The sequence below is a fragment of the Armigeres subalbatus genome, chromosome 1 (assembly GCF_024139115.2).
Source record: "Armigeres subalbatus isolate Guangzhou_Male chromosome 1, GZ_Asu_2, whole genome shotgun sequence".
NCBI lineage: Eukaryota > Metazoa > Arthropoda > Insecta > Diptera > Culicidae > Armigeres > Armigeres subalbatus.
In genome coordinates, this window is record NC_085139.1 from 14035077 (window position 1) to 14061676 (window position 26600).

The 26600-nt window shown below is 39.1% G+C and overlaps 1 protein-coding gene across 9 annotated transcripts in view; it reads left to right on the forward strand.

The window, feature by feature from the left end:
* LOC134222039 (segmentation protein cap'n'collar) overlaps window positions 1–26600 on the forward strand; it is a 309662-nt gene that overhangs the window by 211095 nt on the left and 71967 nt on the right. The window lies entirely within an intron of this gene.

The following is a 26600-nucleotide window of genomic DNA, read 5'->3' on the forward strand; positions in this document are numbered from 1 at the left end:
CTTTGTCCTGTAATAATATATCATAGCTAGTATTTTTAGAATCAATGATTTTCTCGGGTCTGTTTGATTACCCTCTTGTTTGAAGAACTACATATGTGACATATTTGCCCAAAATAAATTTTCATTCATCCCGAAATCTCCTCCGAAAATACGTATTCTGACAAAAAAGCACGAAATAGTAATTTTTATCAAACATGAACCAAAAATATCTCATGAAGTTTGACACGTCGCAAGTCGTGTTTACGGCTCGATCAGGCAGTGGAGGTTACCCCGGTAACAATATCTCCAGAACAATGTCCATTTTGAAAATTATGACCAATGTCTCAAAAACTATAAGAATTTTGTGATCGATTGCAGAAAACAGAAGCAAATCACGATGCAAGACTGCTGAGAATCATCATTTTGAAAATTTAGTTTTCAATGCAAATGGGGGTCAGACACGTGTACTATAAGTGTTGAAGATGTTTTTTGCTTTAAAAAATTCCAACAAAATATAATAATGTTGACGAAGTGATAGAAAATTTATCAATCAGAGTTTCTCGAATCTCGGTCTGAATGGTTTTCACTGTTCGATTTAATGCTTTCAATGCATACGGCGCGTTGCGTACATAATGAGTTTCTTTCATGGGTGCATAATACCATGCGTCTCCATATTGATCAAATCCGTTCGACCCTTGGGGTAATAAAGAGCAATTTTGACCTGTGGACAAAAAGGGGTTCAAACGCCGGCTCGAAATTCGGAAAATAGAGAATATTTGCTGTTATTGTCATTTGATTTTTTCAAACCGTCTCGCCAGTTAATACAATGTGTTTATACAATACAATTGTTTAAAAAATCTAATATTTTGATAGCACCCATCACATATAATACACAATTCCTTGTCTTCCATTCCTCTGGATACGAGGGTGGCCGAATTCTCAATTCCAGGAACGTAGTTAGTACCTCCATGATCCATAGGTTAGCATTTGTATTACAACACAAATCAGAATTGGTCTGTCTCTCTCTCCCACATAATACTCATTGACCGTTTTTTCCGGGATTATCGAAGCAATAATCGAGCAGCGCCTAACAATATACCCTTTGTCGTCAACTGAGTTTGTTTGTTGACAAACGCACCTCACGGCAAGTCTTTATCAGAACACGAACACAATATGTGAAAAGAACCTTAAATACTCTGATATTTTGGGAAATACGAATATTCCCACCTAAAACAAAAACTACGATAGCATAAAACCGCATTCCAAGAGGCGCGTTTTAAAGATACTTGGATATGCATACAATTTTAAACTGAATTCTATGTTTTATGCCTAATTTAATAACATGTCCGTTTCATCCATATATGGTGACGATTTCACCGTTTTTCAAGCCTGATTTTCATCATCCAAAAAGAATTATTTTTCATAAAACCAGTCACCTATTTAGTCGATGCTTGATGGAAATTATAATTAACTGTGGTTCATATATTTAAAAAAATTCTTCAAAACAAAAATTGTATATATATATATATATATATATATATATATATATATACAGGGTGTTCGGTTCCTCAGTGCGAATATGTTGGATGCTGATAGATCATCATATTTGATGAAAAAAATTGTTCTACGCATATGCTCAAATCTCAAAGACTACTGAGTTATCGTATTTTTACTGTTTTCGTACATAACTGCCTTAAATTGATCATAACTCTGAAATTATGCTACATAGCTTAAAGCTACTATCTCCATTGGAAAGCTTATGAAATTTTCTACATGTATGCTATCTCTAAACTACGGAAAATCAGCTTTTAATAACATTTGAGAAGCGAAAATTTGAAAAATTAGTTTCATTTCAATGGTTTTCCATTATTTTTCGATAAAATACGTAGTTATGTACACTGTTATGCTTGACCAAAACATACCTTTTGAAATACTCTACCACTTTGTCTTTGATCCCAACTTCCTATCTCGTTTCAATTCGCTGCAATTTCAGTATTAACATATCATGTTGTGTCCTGAATTAACAATACACAAAATCACGAATGTAGAACCACTGTGTTAATGTTGACGTCTCTATGCAGCACGCACAGCACACTTGATCATCGCGCGGATGTCTAGTACTGTGGCGGTTCGCATGTAACGACGGAGACAAGTATGCAAGTGGTAGGTACATGGAAACGATGCAAACCATCTTCCAAAGTTAATGTTTAATTATCCTTTTGATATGTTCAATGGATGATTGGAATTATCATTGGGGATTTCATAATAATTTGTGCCCCATTCGAAAGGTTCGTTGGAGTAATCAACAATTAATTGTTATTAAAGATTTCCAGTGATGGAAACGAAATAAAATAGTTTCACACAAATTGATAAAAGTGTGTAATTACAACCAATTGTTCTTCATTGATGAGCTTTTCTCCCAGTAGTAGATTAATTTCAAACACTATTAGGATATTCCTTGAAAAGTATGAACATTATGAATAAATACCTTGTCAAACTGGGAAACATTTGAAGAATTTTGGAATCTTTCAACAGTTATGAAGATTCCTGTATTTTTCATTCACTTTTCAGTTAATTCGCGAAATTAATAGTTTGTCACACATTTATTGTGGTAAATCATTTATTTGTTAACTCGTTATTGATTGGTTTCGTTAATTTTTAAATTGTTTAATTGCCAATTCCTTAGTACCTAATTCAATAATCCGTTAATATGGCTAAAAAAGCAACTGACAGAAGAAATAAAAATTAACTTGCTATCCCGATGATTTGTCATATCATTTATTCGTGAATTTGTTAATTCGTTTATTCTTCGATTAATATTTCACTGATTTAGTGAATTCCTTCGGAAGATTATCCAGAAATTCCTCCGGAAGTTTCTCCAGGAAGTCCTTCAGAAGTTCGCTCCATGAATTCCTTCGGAAGTTCCTTCAGGAGTTCCTCCAAGAATTCCTTCGGAAAATCCTCCAAAAGTTCCTTTGGAAGTTCCTCCAGGAATTCCTTCGGAAGTTCCTTCAGGAATTCCTTCGAAAGTTCCTCCAGGAATTCCTTCAAAAGTTCCTCCAGGCATTTCTTCGGAAGTTCCTCCAGAAATTCCTTCGGAAGTTCCTCCAAAAATTCCTTCGGAAGTTCATCCAGGAATTCCTTCGGAAGTTTCTCCAGGAATTCCTTCGGATGTTACTCCAGGAATTCCTTCGGTTCCTCCAGGAATTCCTTTGTAAGTTCCTCCAGGAATTCCTTCGAACGTTCCTTCAGGCATTCCAACGGAAGATCCTCCAGGAATTCCTTTGGAAGATCTTTCAGGAAATCCTTCTGAAGTTCCTCCAGGAATTCCTTTGGAAGATCTTTCAGGAAAACCTTCTGAAGTTTCTCCAGGGATTCCTTTGGAAGTTCCTCCAGGAATTCCTTTGAAAGTTCCTCCAAGAATTCCTTCGGAAGTTCCTCCAAAAGTTCCTTCGGAAGTTCTTCCAGGAATTATTTTGGAAGTTCTTCCAGGAATTCCTTTGGAAATTCATGCAGAAATTCCTTCGGAAGTTCTTCCAGGAATTCACTAGGAAAATCCTCCAGGAATTCCTATGGAAGTTCATGCAGGAATTCCTTCGGAAGTTCCTCCAGGAATTCCTTTGGAATTTCCTCCAGGAATTCCTATGGAAGTTCTTACAGGAATTCCTTCGGAAGTTCCTTCAAAAGTTCCTTTGGAAGTTCCTCCAGGAATTCCTTCGGAAGTTCCTTCAGGAATTCCTTCGAAAGTTCCTCCAGGAATTCCTTCAAAAGTTCCTCCAGGCATTTCTTCGAAAGTTCCTCCAGGAATTCCTTCGGTTACTCCAGGAATTCCTTCGGAAGTTCCTCCAGGAATTCCTTCGGAAGTTCCTCCAAAATTTCCTTCGGAAGTTCATCCAGGAATTCCTTCGGAAGTTTCTCCAGGAATTCCTTCGGATGTTACTCCAGGAATTCCTTCGGTTCCTCCAGGAATCCCTTTGTAAGTTCCTCCAGGAATTCCTTCGAACGTTCCTTCAGGCATTCCAACGGAAGATCCTCCAGGAATTCCTTTGGAAGATCTTTCAGGAAATCCTTCTGAAGTTCCTTCAGGAATTCCTTTGGAAGATCTTTCAGGAAAACCTTCTGAAGTTTCTCCAGGGATTCCTTTGGAAGTTCCTCCAGGAATTCCTTTGAAAGTTACTCCAGGAATTCCTTCAGAAGTTCCTCCAGGAATTCCTTCGGAAGTTCCTCCAGAAATTCCTTCGGAAGTTCCTCCAGGAATTCCTTCGGTTCCTCCAGGAATTCCTTCGGAAGTTCCTCCAGGAATTCCTTCGGTTCCTCCAGGAATTCCTTCGAAAGTTCCTCCAGGAATTCCTCTGGAAGATCTTTCAGGATTTCCTCCGGAAGTTCCTCCAGGAATTCCTCCGGAAGTTTTTCCAGGAATTCCTTCGAAAGTTCCTCCGGGAATTCCTCCGGAAGTTCCTCCGGGAATTCCTCCGGAAGTTCCTCCGGGAATTCCTCCGGAAGTTCCTCCGGGAATTCCTCCGGAAGTTCCTCCGGAAGTTCCTCCGAAGTTCCTCCGAATTCCTCGAAGTTCCTCCTCCTTCGAAGTTCCTCCTCCTCCTCGAAGTTCCTCCGGGAATTCCTCGGAAGTTCCTCCGGGAATTCCTCCGGAAGTTCCTCCGGGAATTCCTCCGGAAGTTCCTCCGGGAATTCCTCCGGAAGTTCCTCCGAATTCCTCCGAAGTTCCTCCGGGAATTCCTCCGAAGTTCCTCCGAATTCCTCCGGAAGTTCCTCTCCGAATTCTCCAGTTCTCCGGGAATTCTCCGGAAGTTCCTCCGGGAATTCCTCCGGAAGTTCCTCCGGAATTCCTCCGGAAGTTCCTCCGGAATTCCTCCGAAGTTCCTCCGGGAATTCCTCCGGAAGTTCCTCCGAGAATTCCGAAGTTCCGGGAAGTTCCTCCAGAATTCCTCCGGAAGTTCCTCCGAATTCCTCCGGAAGTTCCTCCGAGGAATTCCTCCGAAGTTCCTCCAGGAATTCCTCCGGAAGTTCCTCAGGAATTCCTCGGAAGTTTCCTCCCTGAGGAATTCCTGGAGGAACTTCCGGAGGAATTCCTCCGGAACTTCCGGGGAATTCCTGAGGAACTTCCGGAGGAATTCCTCCGGAGGAACTTCCGAGGAACTTCAGGAGGAATTCCTGGAGGAACTTCCGGAGGAATTCCTGGAAGAACTTCCGGAATTCCTGGAGTTCCTCCGGAGGAATTCCGGAATTCCTGGAGGAACTTCCGGAGGAATTCCTGGAGGAACTTCCGAGGAATTCCTGGAGGAACTTCCGGAGGAATTCCTGAGGAACTTCCGGAGGAATTCCTGGAGGAACTTCCGGAGGAATTCCTGGAGGAACTTCCGGAGGAATTCCTGGAGGAACTTCCGGAGGAATTCCTGGAGGAACTTCCGGAGGAATTCCTGGAGGAACTTCCGGAGGAATTCCTGGAGGAACTTCCGGAGGAATTCCTGGAGGAACTTCCGGAGGAATTCCTGGAGGAACTTCCGGAGGAATTCCGATTCCAGAGGAATTCCTGGAGGAGCTTCCAGAGGAATTGCTGAAGTAACTTCCGGAGGAATTGCTGGAGGAACTTCCGGAGGAATTCCTGGAGGAACTTCCGAAGGAATTCCTTGAGGAACTTCCGGAGGAATTCCTTGAGGAACTTCCATAGGAATTCCTGGAGGAACCGAAGGAATTCCTGGAGGAACTTCCGAAGGAATTTTTGGAGGAACTTTCGAAGGATTCCTGGAGGAACTTCCGAAGGAATTCCTGGAGGAACTTCCAAAGGAATTGCTGGAGGAACTTCCGAAGGAATTTTTGGAGGAACTTTCGAAGGATGTCCTGGAGGAACCGATGGAATACCTGGAGGAACTTCCGAAGGAATTCCTGGAGGAACTTCCAAAGGAATTTTTGGAGGAACTTTCGAAGGATGTCCTGGAGGAACCTGGAGGAGCTTCCGAAGGAATTCCTGGAGGAACTTCCAAAGGAATTTTTGGAGGAACTTCCGAAGGAATTTCTGGAGGAACTTCCAAAGGAATTCCTGGAGGAACTTCTGAAGGAATTCCTGGAGGAACTTCTGAAGGAATTCCTGGAGAAGCTTCCAAAGGTATTCCTGGAGTAACTTTCAAAGGAATTCCTGGAGGAACTTCCAAAGGAATCCCTGGAGAAACTTCAGAAGGAATTCTTGGAGGAACTCCTGAAGGAACTTCCGAAGGAATTCATGGAGCGAACTTCTGAAGGACTTCCTGGAGAAACTTCCGGAGGAATTTCTGGATAATCTTCCGAAGGAATTCACTAAATCAGTGAAATATTAATCGAAGAATAAACGAATTAACAAATTCACGAATAAATGATATGACAAATCATCGGGATAGCAAGTTAATTTTTATTTCTTCTGTCAGTTGCTTTTTTAGCCATATTAACGGATTATTGAATTAGGTACTAAGGAATTGGCAATTAAACAATTTAAAAATTAACGAAACCAATCAATAACGAGTTAACAAATAAATGATTTACCACAATAAATGTGTGACAAACTATTAATTTCGCGAATTAACTGAAAAGTGAATGAAAATACAGGAATCTTCATAACTGTTGAAAGATTCCAAAATTCTTCAAATGTTTCCCAGTTTGACAAGGTATTTATTCATAATGTTCATACTTTTCAAGGAATATCCTAATAGTGTTTGAAATTAATCTACTACTGGGAGAAAAGCTCATCAATGAAGAACAATTGGTTGTAATTACACACTTTTATCAATTTGTGTGAAACTATTTTATTTCGTTTCCATCACTGGAAATCTTTAATAACAATTAATTGTTGATTACTCCAACGAACCTTTCGAATGGGGCACAAATTATTATGAAATCCCCAATGATAATTCCAATCATCCATTGAACATATCAAAAGGATAATTAAACATTAACTTTGGAAGATGGTTTGCTTCGTTTCCATGTAGCACTTGCATACTTGTCGTAACTCCCAGGTCGTAACATGTGAACCGCCACAGTACTAGACATTCCGCACGATGAACAAGTATGATGTGCGTGCTGCATAGAGATGTCAACATTAACACAGTGGTTATACATTCGTGGTTTTGTGAATTGTTAATTCAGGAAACAACATGATATGTTAATATGGAAATTGCAGCGAATTGAAACGAGATAGGAAGCTGGGATCAAAGACAAAGTGGTAGACTATTTCTAAAGGTATGTTTTGGTCAAACAAAACAGTGTACATAACTACGTATTTTATCGAAAATAATGGAAACCATTGAAATGAAACTAATTTTTCAAATTTTCGCTTCTCAAATGTTATTAAAAGCTGATTTTCCGTAGTTTAGAGATAGCATACATGTAGAAAATTTCATAAGCTTTCCAATGGAGATAGTAGCTTTTGCTATGTAGCATAATTTCAGAGTTATGATCAATTTAAGGCAGTTATGTACGAAAACAGTAAAAATACGATAACTCAGTAGTCTTTGAGATTTGAGCATATGCGTAGAACAATTTTTTTCATCAAATATGATGATCTATCAGCATCCAACATATTCGCACTGAGGAACCGAACACCCTGTATATATATATATATATATATATATATATAAGTTACGGGTAGGGACTTCGGGAGACGTTTTTTAAAAAAGTAACTCCGATGTGTACGCGGTTAATATCTAGAACAGACTGATTTATTGCAAATCAAATGAATTGTACAAAGGCCTCACGTCCCTAGCTAATGTTCCCTAACTTGAGTTAAAGACGCTAACGTAGCGAAATAAGACCTCGCCGTCCGGTGAAGTGTGGTTTGTGCTGTGTTGGCGACACATGGGTCGTCAACATGATGACTGCAGGGTTATGGTTTCAGGTCTGATGACTCAATGCAGCTAAAGAGGATGATAATTGTTGTTGTTGCTGTTGAATGATTTTTATCCGTTCTTTGATGTCTTCTATACTGGGGATAGATGGTTGCTGATCGATTCCGTTTGTAACTACTCCCCCCGTAAGTGAGGAACGTCCCGTTCCGGAATTTATGGCATTAGAGCTAACTGGTCCAAGAATCTTTTTACGTAGAAAAAGGATGACTGCAACTATACCGAGAATTTGTATTGTAGTGTAACCTCCCAGGATACTCCAAAATTTAAGGTTGAGATGATTTTGCTTCAGGTATGCGTGTTCCAGTTTCTTCCTGTTGCTGATAGTTTCGCTGTTGATTTTTTCCAAGTCGTAAGTTTTATGTCCTTTCCAATTGATTTCGAGCAGGGATGGGAACGGTTGACATTTCTTTTTATCATTCATTCTGCCACGCAGTAAAATAAAAACAAAACCACGGCAGCCGCAGCAGCAGCCACGACCAAGCAGACGACAGTCAGCACATGATTTTATTATTTTCTCTCCCCACAATTAACGTTTCTGTACACTCATTTCAAGATGTATGACCGTTTTTGGTAGTAAATGATTATTTCATTACTCCTTGCTCCTTTTAGAGACTAGAACTAATTAATTAGTACCAACGGCTAGCATTCTTTCTAGGCTTTGCGCCACATGCAATAAAACCCGATTCTGTTCTGTTTGCGCTGCGCACGAACCGAAACAAGAAATCTCATGCAAATGCTGACCGCACCGACGGCTCGACTCTCACGCAGCAGTAAACAAACAGTTTGCCTTATCGGCAAAAAAATGTCACAATGAGGCGTACATTTTTTTGGAAAACTGTTTCGGTTTGTGCGGTGCATGAAATTTGACCGGATAAAATGTAAACATTCGCATAATCACAGTGTTTTACTGTACATTTCCCAACACTGATTTCGAGATTATGGAAAGCTCTCTGGATAATTTCTACTTCGCTCACCAGCTCCCCGTTTTTAAAGTATTGGTTATTGAACAGTATTGTACAGTTTGCAAATGAAATTAAGAAATTTCCGTTTAAAGTTCTGTTATCCGGTCCGCAGTTAGAATGAAGAGTTTGATTTCGGGCGTTAGAAATCAATATGGAATTCTCCGTTATGAGATCCTGTGTTGTGTTGTTCTGTGTGGTATAACTGCATGTTGCCTTCTTTCCATGAATCAGCGATCTTAAACATTCGTCACGTAGTTCGTTTAGGAATGCTGATTTTTGAACGAAGTCTTCAGGTTTTTTGGTTGTATAAAGATTAAAGTTCCTTTTGACTATGTGGGTTGGATATTGATGTAAGGTCCGGTTGCCGATCACCAGAGGGTAGATCCTTAAGATACTTGATGTGGTATCTTCCAATTGTGGAACATTGAGCAAGTATAGTAAGATATCATCTTTCCATGCTAGCTTCGGGATAACAAACTGGAGCGCTTCATCCGGGTAGTTTATCTCTACTCCTTGGTCTTGTAGAAGTGTTTTTATGGTGTTCAACTCCCGTAGAGATAAAATTTTACTGTTTACAAGTGAACTTTTTGTAAGGGTTACTGCGTCTTGGATGCTTTCCATTAGATGGTTGATACTTTCGATGTTAAACAATGTTGCCATTGTCTCAATTTCATCTAAGATTACTTTGTTGATATAAGAGTTTTCGATAATCTTGTTGATACTGTTGGTGAGATGCGTAATTCTCTCGTTAAGTTGCATATTTGTTTTCAGTTGCTCATTATTTTGACTTATCAGCTCATTCATTGTTAAATTGATTAGCCTGAGGTTATGCGCGTCAGGAGTTCCGGCGATGAATTTGAGACCAGTGCCAATAACGTCCCATCTTTTGCTGCGGTGATTTTTCGGTCTCAATCCGTAGAACGTGGCGTATAGCTGCTGTACTTTAGTTTTCACTAGGTGTGTTAGAGGGTTGGTGGTTGAAACTTTCATGTGGGAGAAACTAGCTAGCTTTTCGATTGCTTCTTCTATTAGGGTCATATTTATGGGATGAACTATTTTAATTGTTCCTATTTGAACTTTGCATGATCTTTCCTTAATAAGCAGTAGCGGGTTTTCATATAGGTTCTCTATTGTTAGAAGATGAGCGGTGGTGAATTGGACAAGCATTACAACAAAGCAAACGATCATTTTCTGAAATTAAAATTATTCGTATGTGAGTAAGTAAAAGTTAAAAGAGTTTCAGACGACATTCAGTAAATTCTTAGGTTTTCCTTTTCCTTTTTAGCTTCGTTTTATGTAACTTGATGTTCCTACGATCGATGAGTGTTTTTCTCCTATTTTCTTTAACTACCTGTTTTTGAATTTTTGCCTTCTTTTATCGGGGATGCCTGAGGTTTTATATATACGGGGTCGCCTACTGAGAAAGTTGGTTCCTTTTCCTGTTCTTATTATGTTTATCGGTAAGTTTTTTCTGACGGTTTTCCAAATTTAGCACAATTTCATCGAAGATCTCATTCCTATTTTCTAGTATTCTCTGGAGATTTAGGGGTCTTTCATCTCCCTCTTTAATCCCAAAAAATACGTCTATAGGTTTCATTTTAGTTGCAGAATGTATGGTTGTGTTGTATAATGTATTAGCAATTTTATATATTTCTTTGTTTGATAAATCGGGATACTTTGGTTTGATACATCTGAAAATTTCGCTTAGAGTTGAGTGAAATCGCTCTACGATTCCATTCACCTCACTATGATCTGATGGCGTGTAGTAGGTTTCGACGTTAAGTCTTTGAAGAAGACCACGTATTTCTATAGATTTTAGGGCAACTTCATTATCGCACACGATCATCTTTGGTGTGCCATAACTTGTGAGTAGTTTAGTGATACCCCTTTTTATATCTGGGATAGACCGAGATTTTACCGGAATAAGTATAGCGTAGCGCGACAATTTATCTACACCAGAAATAAAATGATTTGGGCTGGATATGAATATATCCACATGCAAAATATCGAGAGGTCTAGTTGGGGTAGGTGTATATGCAAATTTGACCCTATAGGGGTTCCTCTCGTATTTGTTTTCTAAACAAATATGACACATATTTACAAAAGATGTTACCTTCGATTTCATTTTAGGGAAGTAGAAACCTTTCTTGATGGGTTATCGTCTATTCCACGGTGGGCTCTGTCATGCGTTTCCTCTATTATCGAATTCTGGTCTTCTATTGTCACTATATCCTGCAATAATTTCTATGTTAGTAAGATTTTAAAGCATTTTGAACGGGAACAATGATTTTTGAATGTAATTTGAAGGATATTTAGCCATTCTTCCGGGCAGAGAATAGCATTTACTCGCGAAAGGTTCATGTAATCCTTAAATATCTTCACTGCTGTAGGGACTCCAAAGGTTACCCTCGTTATCGTCCTTCTTTGGATTCCTGAAAATATAGTCTCAAGTTCTTCGTTATTTACATTACATCTCCCCTTTTTATAAAAATTTGGTTACTGAAATAATTTAAAGGTTTTTCCGTCATTTGTATGTAACCTGTATTGTCGGATGTTGCCGAATGGACTGTTTCATTATCGCTCTCGTCATTTTCATCATCAGAGGATGATGAGGTTTCTTGCTGTTGTTGTTCATTTGCATTTATCTCAGGTTTGATTCGAGATAAACCATCGGCGACGACATTTTGCTTGCCAGGCCGATATTTAATCTCATAGTTAAACTGCTCTAAACGTAGCTTCATTCTTATGAGTCTATCGTTCGAGGTTTTGAGGTTTAATGCGTATGTTAGAGGCTTATGATCGGTGTAAAGGGTAAACTTACTACCGAACAAATAAGGCCTGAAATATTTACACGCCCAATCTATGGCCAAAAGTTCCTTCTCGATAGCCGAGTAGTTCTCTTCGGTCTTAGTTAAGGTGCGTGAAGCGAAGGCTACAGGCTTGTCTTGCCCAATGGGGCCTTGCGACAATACCGCTCCTAATGCGTAATTCGAAGCATCTGTAGTTAATACAAATGGCTTCGATAAATCTGCATATTGTAGTACATGACTACTAGACAATATTCTTTTGCAACGCTCGAAGGTTGAAACAAATTCGGGGGTATGCCTGATTGTTTCCCCTTTGCGAAGTTGCTGAGTTAGGGGTTTCGCAATTTTCGCGAAATCCTTGATGAATTTTCCATAGTATCCTATTATTCCAAGGAACCCCTTGAGTTCCTTTTCGTTTCTAGGTATAGGCCATTCTTGGATAATCTTAATTTTGTCTGGGTTGGGTCTAACTCCTTCAGGGGTTACGACGTGTCCCAAGAAAGCGACTTCTTTTGTAAGAATTCACATTTATCAATCTGAATTTTCATGTTGAATTCTCTAAGAGTTTCCAATATCATTTTCAAATTTTGTAAGTGTTCTTGGAGGCTAGTTGAAAAGATGATAATATCATCCATATATACTAGACAGCGAACGCCAACGTGTTTTCTGAGGATGTTATCCATCACTCTCTGGAACGTTGCAGGGGCGTTCTTCAAGCCGAAAGGCATTCGGACAAACTCGTAGTGTCCACCATCGACACTGAAGGCTGTTTTCCGTATGTCTTTCTGATCAATCTGGATCTGGTGGAACCCGGAGGCCAGATCTAAAGTAGAAAAGTACTGGCATTTCCCAAGTTTATCCAAGATCTCCGTGATGTTTGGGATTGGGTATTTATCATCTATCGTCTTGCTGTTCAGCTTACGATAGTCGATAACCAATCTCCACTTTTGTTTGCCAGAAGCATCAAGCTTCTTTGGCACGACCCATATGGGCGAGTTGTAGGGACTATCCGAATGTTGGATAATTCCTTGAGTCAACATTTTGTCTACCTGTCGCTGGACCTCCTCTCTATGGCAGAAAGGGTAGTGATATGTTTTAGAATAGACAGGAAGTTCATCCTGTGTGTTTATATGGTGACGAATCGCACTGGTGAAAGTTAGTTCTTCGTCTTCGTTGAAGAAGATATCGGAAAAGTCATTTAGAAGTTTGAGGAGCTTAGGTTTCTCCTCACTATTCAAATGATGGTGTCGTATCTTTTCGATATGAGATTTATTCGCCTGAATGTTTGGTTTTGATTTTGAAGTGATAGCTTCGAAATTGTTTACCTCTACATTGAGAGCGTCTCCAAGACTAATCTCTTTGGTTTCGCTATCAAAATTATGGATTAGTATCTTGGCTTTGCGATTCTTACTGGTATAAACTCCAGCTAAGATATATACTTTAGGTAGTAATTCGACCTCTTCCTCTAGGAGGAAATCGCCATCCGAACTGGATGTTGGTATAAAGATAGCCTTGGTCTCGTTTGCATTAAGGTTTATCACCTCTGGATATTTTTTGTGAAGAGGTTTCGACGTGAAGCCGATTTTCAGCACATCTTTTGCTGTGTCTATAACAGCCCCTAATGACCTCAAGGATTCGTATCCTATCAGTCCATGGAAGAAGTTGTGAAACTCAAACAGGAAAAATCGTTGAAGTGGAAGGTTGTCATCATGGACCATGAACGGGTTTAAATATGTAAATTTGTCAACAATACACGTACCACTTATGTTGGTGATTTTGTGTTTTGCACCAATCCCAACACTATTTGATGAGACCAATTTCGGTGAGATGTAATTTTTATTGGCACCTGTGTCAATAAGAAATTTAATCACACCAAATTTGGATGATTTAACTATTATGTATGGCAGAAAATTGTTAGTCATTCCTCCTGGGGAATGTCCAGAGCTGTATGAAAATTTAGGTTTTCACCTTCGGTGTGTGGTTCAAGATTTTCAATCGGAATATTACTTGAATATTCCTCATGAGTCAATTGTTCGTGTGCAGGCTCATACCCAGGGAATTGATTTTCATAGTATTCGTTGTTTGGTTGCTCGTATGGATTGTAAGAAGATTCGTGGTGATGAATAGCACTGACATGCTGAGGATTCTGATTCTGATGAGGATTTTGTCTCGTTTGTTGAGATATAGCTTCTGCTTTAATTGGGAGTCTACCTTGTTGTGGATTGAAGCGATTATTTTGCTGTGGGAAAAAGTTACTTCGGTTATTTTGCGGAAGAGCAAAATTACCCCTATATTGCATATTTTGGTTATACCCTCTGTTTTGATTATTGTTATAGCTCTGATATGGAGGTCTACCGAAATTATGATCAAATCTTTGATGTGGATTTTGGAGTTTATTAGAATACCCTCCTTGGAATGGTGGTTTATTAGAAGTATGAGTCGGAAGTTTGGGAGATTGCCTCGAAAATTTTTCTTTCTTCCGTTGAGCAGCATTATATTGCGCAGACGCGTTTTGGAAAGCTGCTAGTAGGGTATTAGGACAGGTTGCTCGTGTGAGCATGGAATATGGTTCATTTAAAATATCTATGAAAGAACTCATAATCATATTTTCGTAACTCTGGGAGAGAGTTGGAACACAGTGTTTTGTAGCACTATCAAGTGCTAACTTATCAATTATGTCGGATAATAGTTCCTGACATTCATTATAGAAGTCTGTAATGGTTCTTGCATTTTGTTGTAAGTAGGCAATTTGTGAAACGAGACCACATAGGTCTCTTTTGTCGCCGAAATATTCGGTGAGCACCTTTTTTATTGCATCCCACTCACAAGCGGTATGCCTCGATACGAGCGCTTGACTTGCTTCATCAATAATTTTATCTCTTATTACGCTCGCCCATAGTGGCATCACAGAATCAATCTCCGCTTGGGTTGAGCATAAACCTTTTGCGTATTCGAGCTTCTTTTCTACAGAAGCGATCCATGCAGATAAAGTTTTCTTATCACCTTTATAGGGAACGATTAACTTAATCGACTCCGGGACACGAGATGTGTCAAAAGAAGAAACCCTGTTTGTCACTACTGCCGTTCCAGATGGTCCGGCTTCTATGGCATCATGCCTGTCTCGTATCAGCGAGGCTATTTGCAGCCTTTGCTGTTCGAGTTGCGCAGCTAGCTGCTCAATCGTATTGCGTGGGCCATCGTCTTCGTCGATGTCACGCCCTTGCGAAAGTGAGGCGATTTGCGACCTCTGTTCTGCAAGTTGGACTGTGAGCTGCTCTATTTGGCGTGATAGCTCTTCAGTCATATTTCTAGTTATCATACACTGGTTTGCAATTAGAATTTTCTTATCAAAATTGTCTCCTGCACCACTGGTCAAAAATATTTTCAAAAGTTAATACTCTCACACACGAGTACGCACACAATTTCTCTTACACACTCTTTTAGAATTTTATTTAATGATTCGACAATGCCTTTGTTCTATTAAAATTGCCGCACACTTAATTACACAATTATTAAATAATTCGATTTCGATTTTAATTTCATTAAATTTGTCACACACTTGATTATACAATTATTGAATTATTCGACTGCGCCTTCGTTTTCTTAAATTTACCGCACACTTAAATACACAATTATTAAATGATTTGATTACGATTGTTACTTTGTTAAATTCGTTACACACTTGATAACACAATTATTTAATTATTCGACTGCGCCTTTTCACTTATTAAATGTAGGAAAACTTAACTTACGGTTTTTTCGCGATAAGCCGTCGCGGGTGGATGAGTTGTGCTATTCCGGCACTTATGATGGGATGATGGAAGCGGGCCTCTCTAGTCGTTGTCTCCGGTGCTCCAGATGGAAATCGTCGCAATTCCTCAATAATCCGTTGGGGATGTGTCCTTCCAGAGACGATATGCTGTCGTTCTTTCAGTTCACGGGCGAAATCACTTCACTTTTGCACAAGACGCGACTAGAGAAATCCTACCGACCTAAGCCAGTTACGGGTAGGGACTTCGGGAGACGTTTTTTAAAAACTAACTCCGATGTGTACGCGGTTAATATCTAGAACAGACTCATTTATTGCAAATCAAATGAATTGTACAAAGGCCTCACGTCCCTAGCTAATGTTCCCTAACTTGAGTTAAAGACGCTAACGTAGCGAAATAAGACCTCGCCGTCCGGTGAAGTGTGGTTTGTGCTGTGTTGGCGACACATGGGTCGTCAACATGATGACTGCAGGGTTATGGTTTCAGGTCTGATGACTCAATGCAGCTAAAAAGGATGATAATTGTTGTTGTTGCTGTTGAATGATTTTTATCCGTTCTTTGATGTCTTCTATACTGGGGATAGATGGTTGCTGATCGATTCCGTTTGTAACTTATATATATATATATATATATATATATATATATCCTTGGAGTGAAATTCATCAATCCACTTGGAAAATAAAAAATCTCATGATGACAGAATACGAACCAAACCGAACTCCTAAAACTGGGGTGGCATTGCGAACCTCGACTCGAAACGAGCAAACCATGCAAACAGTCATATGGAAGAGCTGTTGAAAAGAGACGCGCAGTGAGGCCCCTGGTTTATTTCACAAAAAAAAAACTATTTTTTGTTTTGTAAAAAGAACTTCTAAATGTAGATTATCCGTTGAACCTGTAAACCTAATATATATAATTATATTATTTAATATAATTCAACAGGACATAAAGTATTGGAGTGTATGTCATGGCATGTCTAGTGTCATGTAACACATACACACACACATGAGCAATCTCTTGTCGAATTACAATTCATGAGCATATTTTTGTTTACAAGCGTCATTTTGCATTGGCCAAAAATAATTCAACTTTACCATTTTCTTTATTTATTTTTAAAGTTTTTAAAATCAAAGCCACAATTTTATCATTTTACAGCAATAGAATTGTACTTCTGCCATCTTCGTCCATACAATCGTAAAAAATGAAGAAATATTCTTAAAGACGACATTCAGAAAGGTTTGGTGAAAAATGGATTTCCACTGGTAAAATCGTTCCCGACAGTTTTGGATTGGATTGGAAAGAGTTACTGCAGATGTTCAAGTAGAATTGTTACAAAAACCGATTTTTTTACGAAGTTTGCTATAGTAGAAAAGGTTGCATTGAATCAGGGAAGTGACAAACAGAGTTCCAACACCACTAGAAAGAGTGCTCTTGTCTTGTCTTGTCCTAATACAGGCACAGACAGTATTGAAAAGCATCCTGGAAATGTCGGTTGTATTTCCAAGCATTTTCTTTTCAACATTAATATTTGCAGCACATCATGAATATGACTCAAATATTAAATCGGCCCAGCCCACCATACAAGCTTGAATTGGGAGATAATTCATAACTCATCGGCAATCAGATTATTCAGTAATTATTATTATCGTCTTTATTTAAGAGGTTTTCAGCCCTTGGCTGGCTCACCTCTGAAGATTCAGTAATGAATAACATGATGAACGAAGAATTTGAATTCACAAAAGGAAGAAACGGGGACAACCGTTCCACATTTAGGAGGTATATGCAAAGATGACGTTGGGAGTGACATTGCTAAGAAGATTAGTGTCACTGCTTGCTGATACAACTTCCAGTGATGGGACATAGGTGTTTCTCCCACTCACATATGTCCTGGCTCTTAGGCCTAGGTTCAAGCGCCATTACACCCAATATTTTTTACACGGTATGTATTTTTCAATTTCCCGCTTAACCTGATTTTTCACAAATTTTTAAATACCACCTGAATTTTCTTTGATTTTTTGTGATTTTTTCATGGGGTTAACTCATAGTTGGGTGGGTGTATTAGCTCTCTGAAACAAGATGGAGTAAAATAAAATAAAATAGAATGAAATAAAATCAGATAACAAAATTTACAAACCTTGCTCACATATTATCAGCAATGACCAGGGATTGAATCCTAAAGAGAATTAACAAGTCTCTCACTTATCATCTCTGTATACATATAGGGGAAATGTTCCGATCTCAATCTCACTGTACATATATCCATCTCATCGCTAAACAAAGAAATACGGCACCAAATTCGTCGCTTTTTTGTCAACATGCGTGCTCACTGCTGAAAAAAATCACAAAAATAGTAAACAAACCAAATTTCTTTCCATTGCTTTGTTTTCGATGGGATTGAAATAGGAGCTATGTGACGAAGTGGCGAACCGTTCCCTACCATGTGTTGCATACCGCGAGAGACTTTTTTCGCAAGCTGTCATGATAGAGAACTCATTCGGGAGACTATACCCCATGATAAATTTCTTTTAGAAAGCTCCAAATGCGGGAGGGAGCACTGGCTCTTATGCACTTATGGGGGTCCGTTATTTTCTTACGCACCATGTAAATAAAAAATCATTTGTATGGAAAAAATCTTACATGGGGGGAGAGGGGGTCGAAAAACCCAGAAAAAATGCTTACGTAATATGAGTACGACCCCCAACATGAAATGAAATGAAATGAACGAAAACAAAGCGAGAATCACCATTTTTCTGTGGGGGCTGCCTATCCGATTCTGTTTTTTCGCACTTGTATACAAGTTTGATAAATTTGTTATCATGGCTTGTTATGATTCGGAACAGTTTTTGTCTCTCTTTTATCGTTGTTCGTTATCTATTGAGAGCGATTTCTGCAAACCCTGGCAATGACACTGATTTGTTCCACCATACAACTAGTCAAAATAATACAATTTTTATAGTAAAATTATCAATTTAGTGAGTCGCCATTAACCCTCAAACTGCCGGGACGAATCTTGACAACTTAAAACAGCTCGTTCTCGGTCAATTTTCTACTAAAATGCAAGCGGTTTCAACTGTGATCAAGGGGAATAGCAGTTCCAGCATGTAGATGGGTAGAATGGCCAGGATGACCCCCCCTCTTTAAGAAGGGGGAGTTTTGAAGTGTGGCATAAGTCATTTTTTGAGCAAATGTTTAGTATTTTGAAACTTTTAACGTCATAACAGGTATTTTAGTATAAGTAAATAATGGTCAATATGAATGGTTGACAACAATGGCCAAATAGACATAAATTGACCTCCGGATGACCTCCTAATAGGTTCCGGAAACCCGGAATATCCGGTATAAAAGGCCAGCATAGAATCACCGAACATATCGGTCTACCGACAACTCAAACTTATCAGAATCTCATAGGTAACTTAGAAAACGCCATAGTTTCTTGGTAGGGTGAAACTGGCCATGCAATGGCCACGAAACAGGTTCCGGAAACCCGGAATTTCCGGTAAAAAATGGCCAACATAAAACAACAAAACAAATTAGGCTTCCGACACCTCAAACTTCTCAGAATCTCATAAGTAACTTAGAAAACGTCATACTTTTTCAGTAGGGTAGAACTAGCCATGCAATGGCCACGGAACAGGTTCCGGAAACCCGAAATTTCCGGTACAAAAGGCCAAGATAAAACTACATATCAAATTAGGCTTCCAATACCTAAAACTTCTCAGAATCTCATGAGTAATTTAGAAAATGCCTTAGTTTCTTGATAGGGTAAAACTGGCCATGCGATGGCCACGGAACAGGTTCCGGATACCCGAAATTTCTGGCACAAAAGGCAAACATAAACCTACATAACAAACTTGTCTTACGAAACCTCAATCCTCTTATAATCTGATGACTTACCCAGAAAACGCCTTAGTTGCTTTGTAGGGTAAAACTGGCGGTGCGATGACCACGGAACAGGTTCCGAAAACCCGGAATTTCCGGTAAAAAATGGCCCACATGAAACTACAAAACAAATTAGGCTTCCGACACCTCAAACTTCTTAGAATCTCATATGTTACTAATAAAACGCCAAAATTTTTCAGTAGGGTAGAACTGGCCATGCGATGGGCACGGAACAGGTTCCGGAAACCCGGAATTTCCGTACACACGTACTGCTTGTTACGGGCTTCTCGAATCTATTCCGTTGTCATCACTTGGCCAGTTTTACTCTACCAAGGAACTAAGACGTATTCTGGATTACTTAAGATGTTCTGAGAAGTTTGAGGTGTCAGAAGACTTATTTGTATTGTAGTTTTATGTTGGCCTTTTTTACCGATGATTCAGGTTTCAAACATTTTCCATGGTCATCCCATGGCCAGTTCTACCCCAGCAGAAAACAATGCTAAAAACTATGGCATTTTCTTAGTTACTCATGAGATTTTGAGAAGCTTAAGGTATCGGAAGACTGATTTGTTTTGTAATTCAACGTTTGCCTTTTGTACCGGGAATATCGGGTCTCCGGAACCTATACCGTGGCCCTTCTAAAAAACTTAGACGTTTTCTAGATTACTCATGAGAATCTGAGAAATTTGAGGTGTCGGAAGCCTGATTTGTTTTGTATTGTTTTTTTTACCGGAAATCCCGGGTTTCTGGAACCTGTCCCACGGCCATCAAATGGCCAGTTTTACCCTACCAAGGAACTATGGCGTTTTCTAAGTTACTTGTGCGATTCAGAGAAGTTTGAGGTGTTGGAAGACCGATATATTCCGTGATTCTATGTTGGCCTTTTATACCTTAGTAGCACAGTTCAGATCGATTTGGTTGCAGCAACTCCAATGTGACTAGATTTAGTCGCATATAAGTCACAGTGACCGATATGTGACAAGTGTGCTACTCGGGTACCGGATATTTCGGGTTTCCGGAACCTGTTCGGTGATCATCCGGAGGTCAATTTATATCTATTTGGCTATTGATGTCGACCATTCACATTGACCATCAATTACTTATACTAAAACATCCGTTATGATGATGAGTTCAGAATACTAAACATTTGCTCTAAAAATGACAATTCAAAACTCCTCCTCTAAAAGAGGGAGAGTCATCCTGAGCATTTTACCCATCTACTTCCTGGAACTACTATTCCCCTTGACCACAATTGCAACCGCTTGCATTTTATTTAGTAGAAAATTGACCGAGAACGAGCTGTTTCAAATTGTCAAGATACATCCCGGCAATTTGAGGGTAAAAAGAAACCTTGAAAAAAAATATGTTACCTAATTGTCAATTCATTCATCTAATCTGAGCACCAGCATTTTTAGCGTTTTTGGTTCATTGGGGCACTCCTTAGCGGTGCGGCAAGATGCACGACTACAAAGCAAGACCATGCTGAGGGTGGCTGGGCTCGATTCCCGGTTCCGGTCTAGACTATTTTCGGATTGGAAATTGCCTCGACTTCTTTGAGCATAAAAATATCATCATGTTAGCCTCAGGATAAACGAAGAAGAAGAAGAAAGAAGGTTCATTTATAATTTAGCGTCAGTAGTAAGAACTTCAATTTGAGGGAATAATCAGTCAAGCGATAAGTCAATTGATAAAAAAAGTCAGCCAGTTTCAAATATTTTAAAATTTTAATTCACGTGTCGGAAGCCTAATTTATTTTGTAGTTTTATGTTTGCCATTTTTTACCGGAAATTCTGGATTTCCGAAACCTGTTACATGGCCATCGCACGGCCAGTTTTACCCTACTGAAAAACTATGGGGTTTTCTAAGTTACTTATGAGATTCTGAGAAATTTGAGGTGTCGGAATCCTAATTTGTTTTGTAGTTTTATGTTGGTCATTTTTTACCGGAAATTCCGGGTTTCCGGAACCTGTTCCGTGGCCATTGCATGGCCAGTTTTTCCCTACCAAGAAACTAAGGCATTTTTGAAATACTCATGAGATTCTGATAAGTTTGAGGTATTGGAAGCCTAATTTGTTATGTAGTTTTATCTTGGCCTTTTGTACCGGAAATTCCGGGTTTTCCGGAACCTGTTCCATGGTCATTGCATGGCCAGTTCTACCCTACTGAAACACTATGACGTTTTCTAAGTTACTTATGAGATTATGAAAAGTTTAAGGTGTCGGAAGCCTAATTTGTTTTGTAGTTTTATGTTGGCCATTTTTTAGCGGAAATTCCGGGTTTCCGAAACCTGTTCCGTGGCCATTGCATGGCCAGTTTTTCCCTACCAAGAAACTAAGGCATTTTTGAAATACTCATGAGATTCTGATAAGTTTGAGGTATTGGAAGCCTAATTTGTTATGTAGTTTTATCTTGGCCTTTTGTACCGGAAATTCCGGGTTTTCCGGAACCTGTTCCATGGTCATTGCATGGCCAGTTTTACCCTGCTGAAACACTATGACGGTTTCTAAGTTATGTATGAGATTCTGAAAAGTTTGAGGTGTCGGAAGCCTAATTTGTTTTGTAGTTTTATGTTGGCAATTTTTTACTGGAATTTTCGGGTTTCCGGAACCTGTTCTGCGGCCATTGCATGGCCAGATCTACCCTACTAAAAAACTATGCCGTTTTCTGAGTTGCCTATGAGATTCTGAGAAGTTTGAGGTGTCGGAATCCTAATTTGTTTTGTAGTTTTATGTTGGCCATTTTTTACCGGAAATTTCGGGTTTCTGGAACCTGATCCGCGGCCATTGCATGGCCAGTTTTACCCTTCCAAGAAACTAAGGCATTTTCTAAATTACTCATGAGATTCTGAGAAGTTTTAGGTATTGGAAGCCAAATTTGTTATGTAGTTTTATCTTGGCCTTTTGTACCGGAAATTCCGGTTTTCCGGAACCTGTTCCATGGCCATTGTATGGCCAGTTCTACCCTACTGAAAAAGTATGACGTTTTCTAAGTTACTTATGAGATTCTAAGAAGTTTGAGATGTCGGAAGCCTAATTTGTTTTGTTGTTTTATGTTGGCCAGTTTTACCGGAAATTCCGGGTTTCCGGAACCTGTTCCGTGGCCATCAAATCGCCAGTTCTACCCTACCAAGAAACTATGACGTTTTCTTAGTTACCTATGAGATTCTGAGAAGTTTGAGGTGTCGGAAGACCGATATGTTCGGTGATTCTATGCTGGCATTTTATACCGGATATTCCGGGTTTCCGGAACCCATTCGAAAGTCATCCGGAGGTCAATTTATGTCTATTTGACCATTGTTGTCAACCATTCACATTTATCATTAATTACGTATACTAAAACACCTGTCACGACGTTAAAAATTTCAAAATACTAAACATTTGCTCAAAAAATGACTTATGCCACACTTAAAAACTCCCCCCTCTAAAAGAGGGAGGGTCATCCTGAGCATTTTACCCCTCTACATGCTGGAACTGCTATTCCCCTTGATCACAGTTGAAACCGCTTGCAATTTAGTTAAAAATTGACCGAGAACGAGCTGTTTTAAGTTGTCAAGATTCGTCCCGGCAGTTTGAGGGTTAAAAACATTCCGATCGGTGTTAACGATGTTCACTTTCTTCCTAGAATACCTATTCTACGGCATGATGTACTTCGCTGGTTAGCATCGAGTCCAGGTAAATGAGCAAAATCTTAAGCATTTTGTTAGATTAACGAGTTCTGGGCAGCGTTTATTTTACAGCCGTTTCACAATAGCGTCCGATCAACAGTAAGCAAATCAAGTAGATTTATAAGCTTGAAGGATTCATTTACTTGGAATCGGGTTTCATTCAGCTGCTTATCCTTTAAAAACTTTCAAAATGGGCTTTAGGGGCAAATGGGATCACCACTAGAAAGTGTGATCTAATAGTTAAGTATATAAACATATAAATATAAATGATCCTTATAAAACAAATAACGTTATAGAACACAATGCAGAATTTAAAATGTTGGCTTTGGTTCAAACAATTAGAAGAGGAACTGTTGCAGTTGTGAGGCCCCTGATATAAATCACCTGATGTCAGCTTCTTTGAGGATCTCTAAGAGATAGTGGACTGAAGAAAAAATCTTAATGGAACTAGAAACAAGGAGCAATTATTTGAACATGTCTAAAAATGATTGTGAAGCAATTTCAGAAACTTTCCCTAACAACCTGAGGGAGCTTCTGCTCTGACACAAAGATGCTATGTAATTTTCGAAAACAAATTAGTCCGATACAAATATTAAAAATCAATTATGTCTCCCCCCCCTTCGGATTTTTTTGCCCAAAAATTATATTTTGAGGGGGCAACAACAAAAATTTTGGATAATTTAAATTAAATAATTGTAATGGCCTTATTTGCTATAAAATAAAGAGGAGTATGTTTTAGTATTTGATGTATAAAGTAGCATTTGATTTGTCCAGGAAAAAATTTCATTTATTATAGCCTCAACAATTTATTTCTGTTATATACACTATACATAAATTATGTATTTTTTGTTTAAATAAATTTTAATTATGTTGTATTTAAGTATTCACGTGTATATCACAAACATTGTTACCGTTCGCAAATTCGTATAATGTTTTTATTAACGTTGGTGGCTTTAGCACCACTCTCGTGTGCGAGGGACCACCAGTCTGTTGATGTGCCCGATGTGATGTTGGCTGAATAATTCAAAACAACTGCCAAACAACTAGAAACTAAACTCTCTATCTTTATCCATTGATGCCCCTCGTACTCGCTCAAGCTCATTCAACGCAATACTCACTTACCGCATAGGAATATAAGTCTGAAGTAACCAATCTACCAACGAAATGACAGAAAACGCATGAGAACAGTGTGTTCTAAACGGACTTGCTGTGTTCTAAACGGTGATTAAATCAATTGGCTCCCAGATCTTGTAATTCACCTTTTTATTATCAAACGAGTTCATTCGGGTTGGACGACATACTAAATGAGCTTAGGTCTAACATAGGAAACTTTAATGGCCATGATTCTAAGGGTTCCTGCGCAGGATTTTTGTATCGATGGCGGGACTCCGGCGGGATGCTTTCAACAAATGCTTTCCGGTGGGATGCAGAAGACGGATGGTTTTCCGGCGGGGTGACGGAGACGACGATGATTCGTCTGGCCGTGCTGGTGACGTCTTTGCCTACGGAGCGTTGAGTTACCGATGACTTGCCAGTGGACGACCGCTGCTCCACAAGATGGCGGCGTGAGCTCGTGCGCCAAATGACCGAATTGAAGGTGCGGAAAGAGTGGCTGCTGGACGGAAGACTTTTGATTTTAGACTTCGATAGCGTTCGGAATACCGTTCCCTTGAGCATCTCGGTTCGGGTTCGGTTTAACGTACGCTAATTGGCGACGTACTGGGATCGTGCTCTCAGAACCTGAGCACCCCCGGTGCTGGTGCTAGTCGTTCTACGACGGTTAGGCTACTGTCGGGTGAATTTCGCTCAACTGACTGACGACTTCACTCCCCACCGTTTTGCTACTTCGAAAGGAGGGCCTCAGCGGACACACGAGCTCGAATGGTCGCTCTACGATCCTTAACGAAAATGACGGGAACCCCAAACTGACTCCGCTGGTTGCCTCCCAATTTCTAACCCGTACAAAAAAGCGCCTATTCGCTGGAAGTCTAATGCGAATGGCAAACGATAGTCCTCCGACATATGCAGTAATATAACGTAATCGTCAATCGCACTGACGGAAAATTAGCTGCTATCCGGAAGACATCAAGAGATTTATTAAGCTTTAATTCCACAGAAAAATTAATGAAAAATTCACAGCGCGTAAAACTTGACAAACGGAAATCTACGCTATTCTACGCTGGAATGGTACTTTTGCTAACAAAATTGCTTACAACTTGTATGCAATATTGACGAAGCACGTCAAATAGTGAATACATTTAGGCTATATCCCGTGTGGAATTTCAGTTGATTTTCTATCTGTGTCAATTTCAATATTATTTTGCTTAAAAGGATAAAAAACGTCAAAAGCTATTTAGTAAATAGTATATAGTAAATAGTAAATAGTAAATAGTAAATAGTATTTACTTTCATTACTATAATAAAAACTAATTTAAAGATCAATAACTGTGTTTTGTTAGTTGCATATGTTTTGTCCGTCCGATACTGTAACTCTAAATCTGAATCTGTGGCGTCATTTCGTAACATTTGTTTACTAGTCCCTTTAAGGTGATTATACAACAAAGCCAGGAATCGACCCATCTTGGAAACCACGTGCTTTTTACAGTATTTTTTCAAGAGCACGAATTGAAAGAACCGTAACGTGCACAGAGCTGAAACAAATGGTGGATCATTTGCTTTCTTCTGAGGAACAGTCGACTTCAATTTCAGCACTGTTTGAAAATTATTTCGCCAGTTTTAGGATTTTGGAAATGTACGTAGGAAAACAAGTGGTGAATTTAAAACTCACCACGGGCTTCATTGTATAATCATTTTAAAGTAGTCAAACGACACAAAAGACGAAACGATATTTCCAAGACTGCGAAAAGATGGTGATGAAGATAATGGTGGTCCTGCCCTTACCCCTTGCAAAGGTTCGAGCTGGACGAGTTATCTTTAAGATAAATAATTAAGACCAATTTAATCAGATTTGCAAACAAATAAAAAAACGACCCGATTATTTCTACAGAAATAAAATTATATGTAACTTTCCATTATGCTGATATCAACTTTAAACTTCCTATGAAGTTCGAACATCACGAAGTACAAAACTTGTGGTACCTCTCCGTGATATCAAAAGTTCTGAGTTCAGTCGCGAGTTTAATAATCTACCAGATGACTTACTACTTAACTAAAAAATCCTTTAAACAGGTTGAAACATGCACTATTGTAGATCGAAAAACAGGTAAAGCTGTGGAGAAGAATCGTATGAACTCAACTTCTAGACTTCCTGAGCAGAAGCGACGACGATAAAAGCGATTGGTATGAACTTGGTGTGCATAAGAGGTAAAATATCAAAAAATAATACCAAAAATTTAGACGCAAAACACCTTTATTTTTTTTCTTATGCATACCTAGTTCACACCAGTGTAAGATATCAACAACAAAATGCAGTATTATCAAGTTATTTTCTCCTGCTCGGGTTGTAAAGCAAAAGTTTCAATTCTCATATTCATACTTCATACTTCATTCTTCATATTTTTTAAAGTCCAATCTAACTTCAATAACTCAGCAAACGCTACATGAACACCATCATCAGAATCACCAGCATCCACGAGTTACCGCTGCCTCGAAGAATCAAACTCATCAACATCGACGTCATCGTGGTT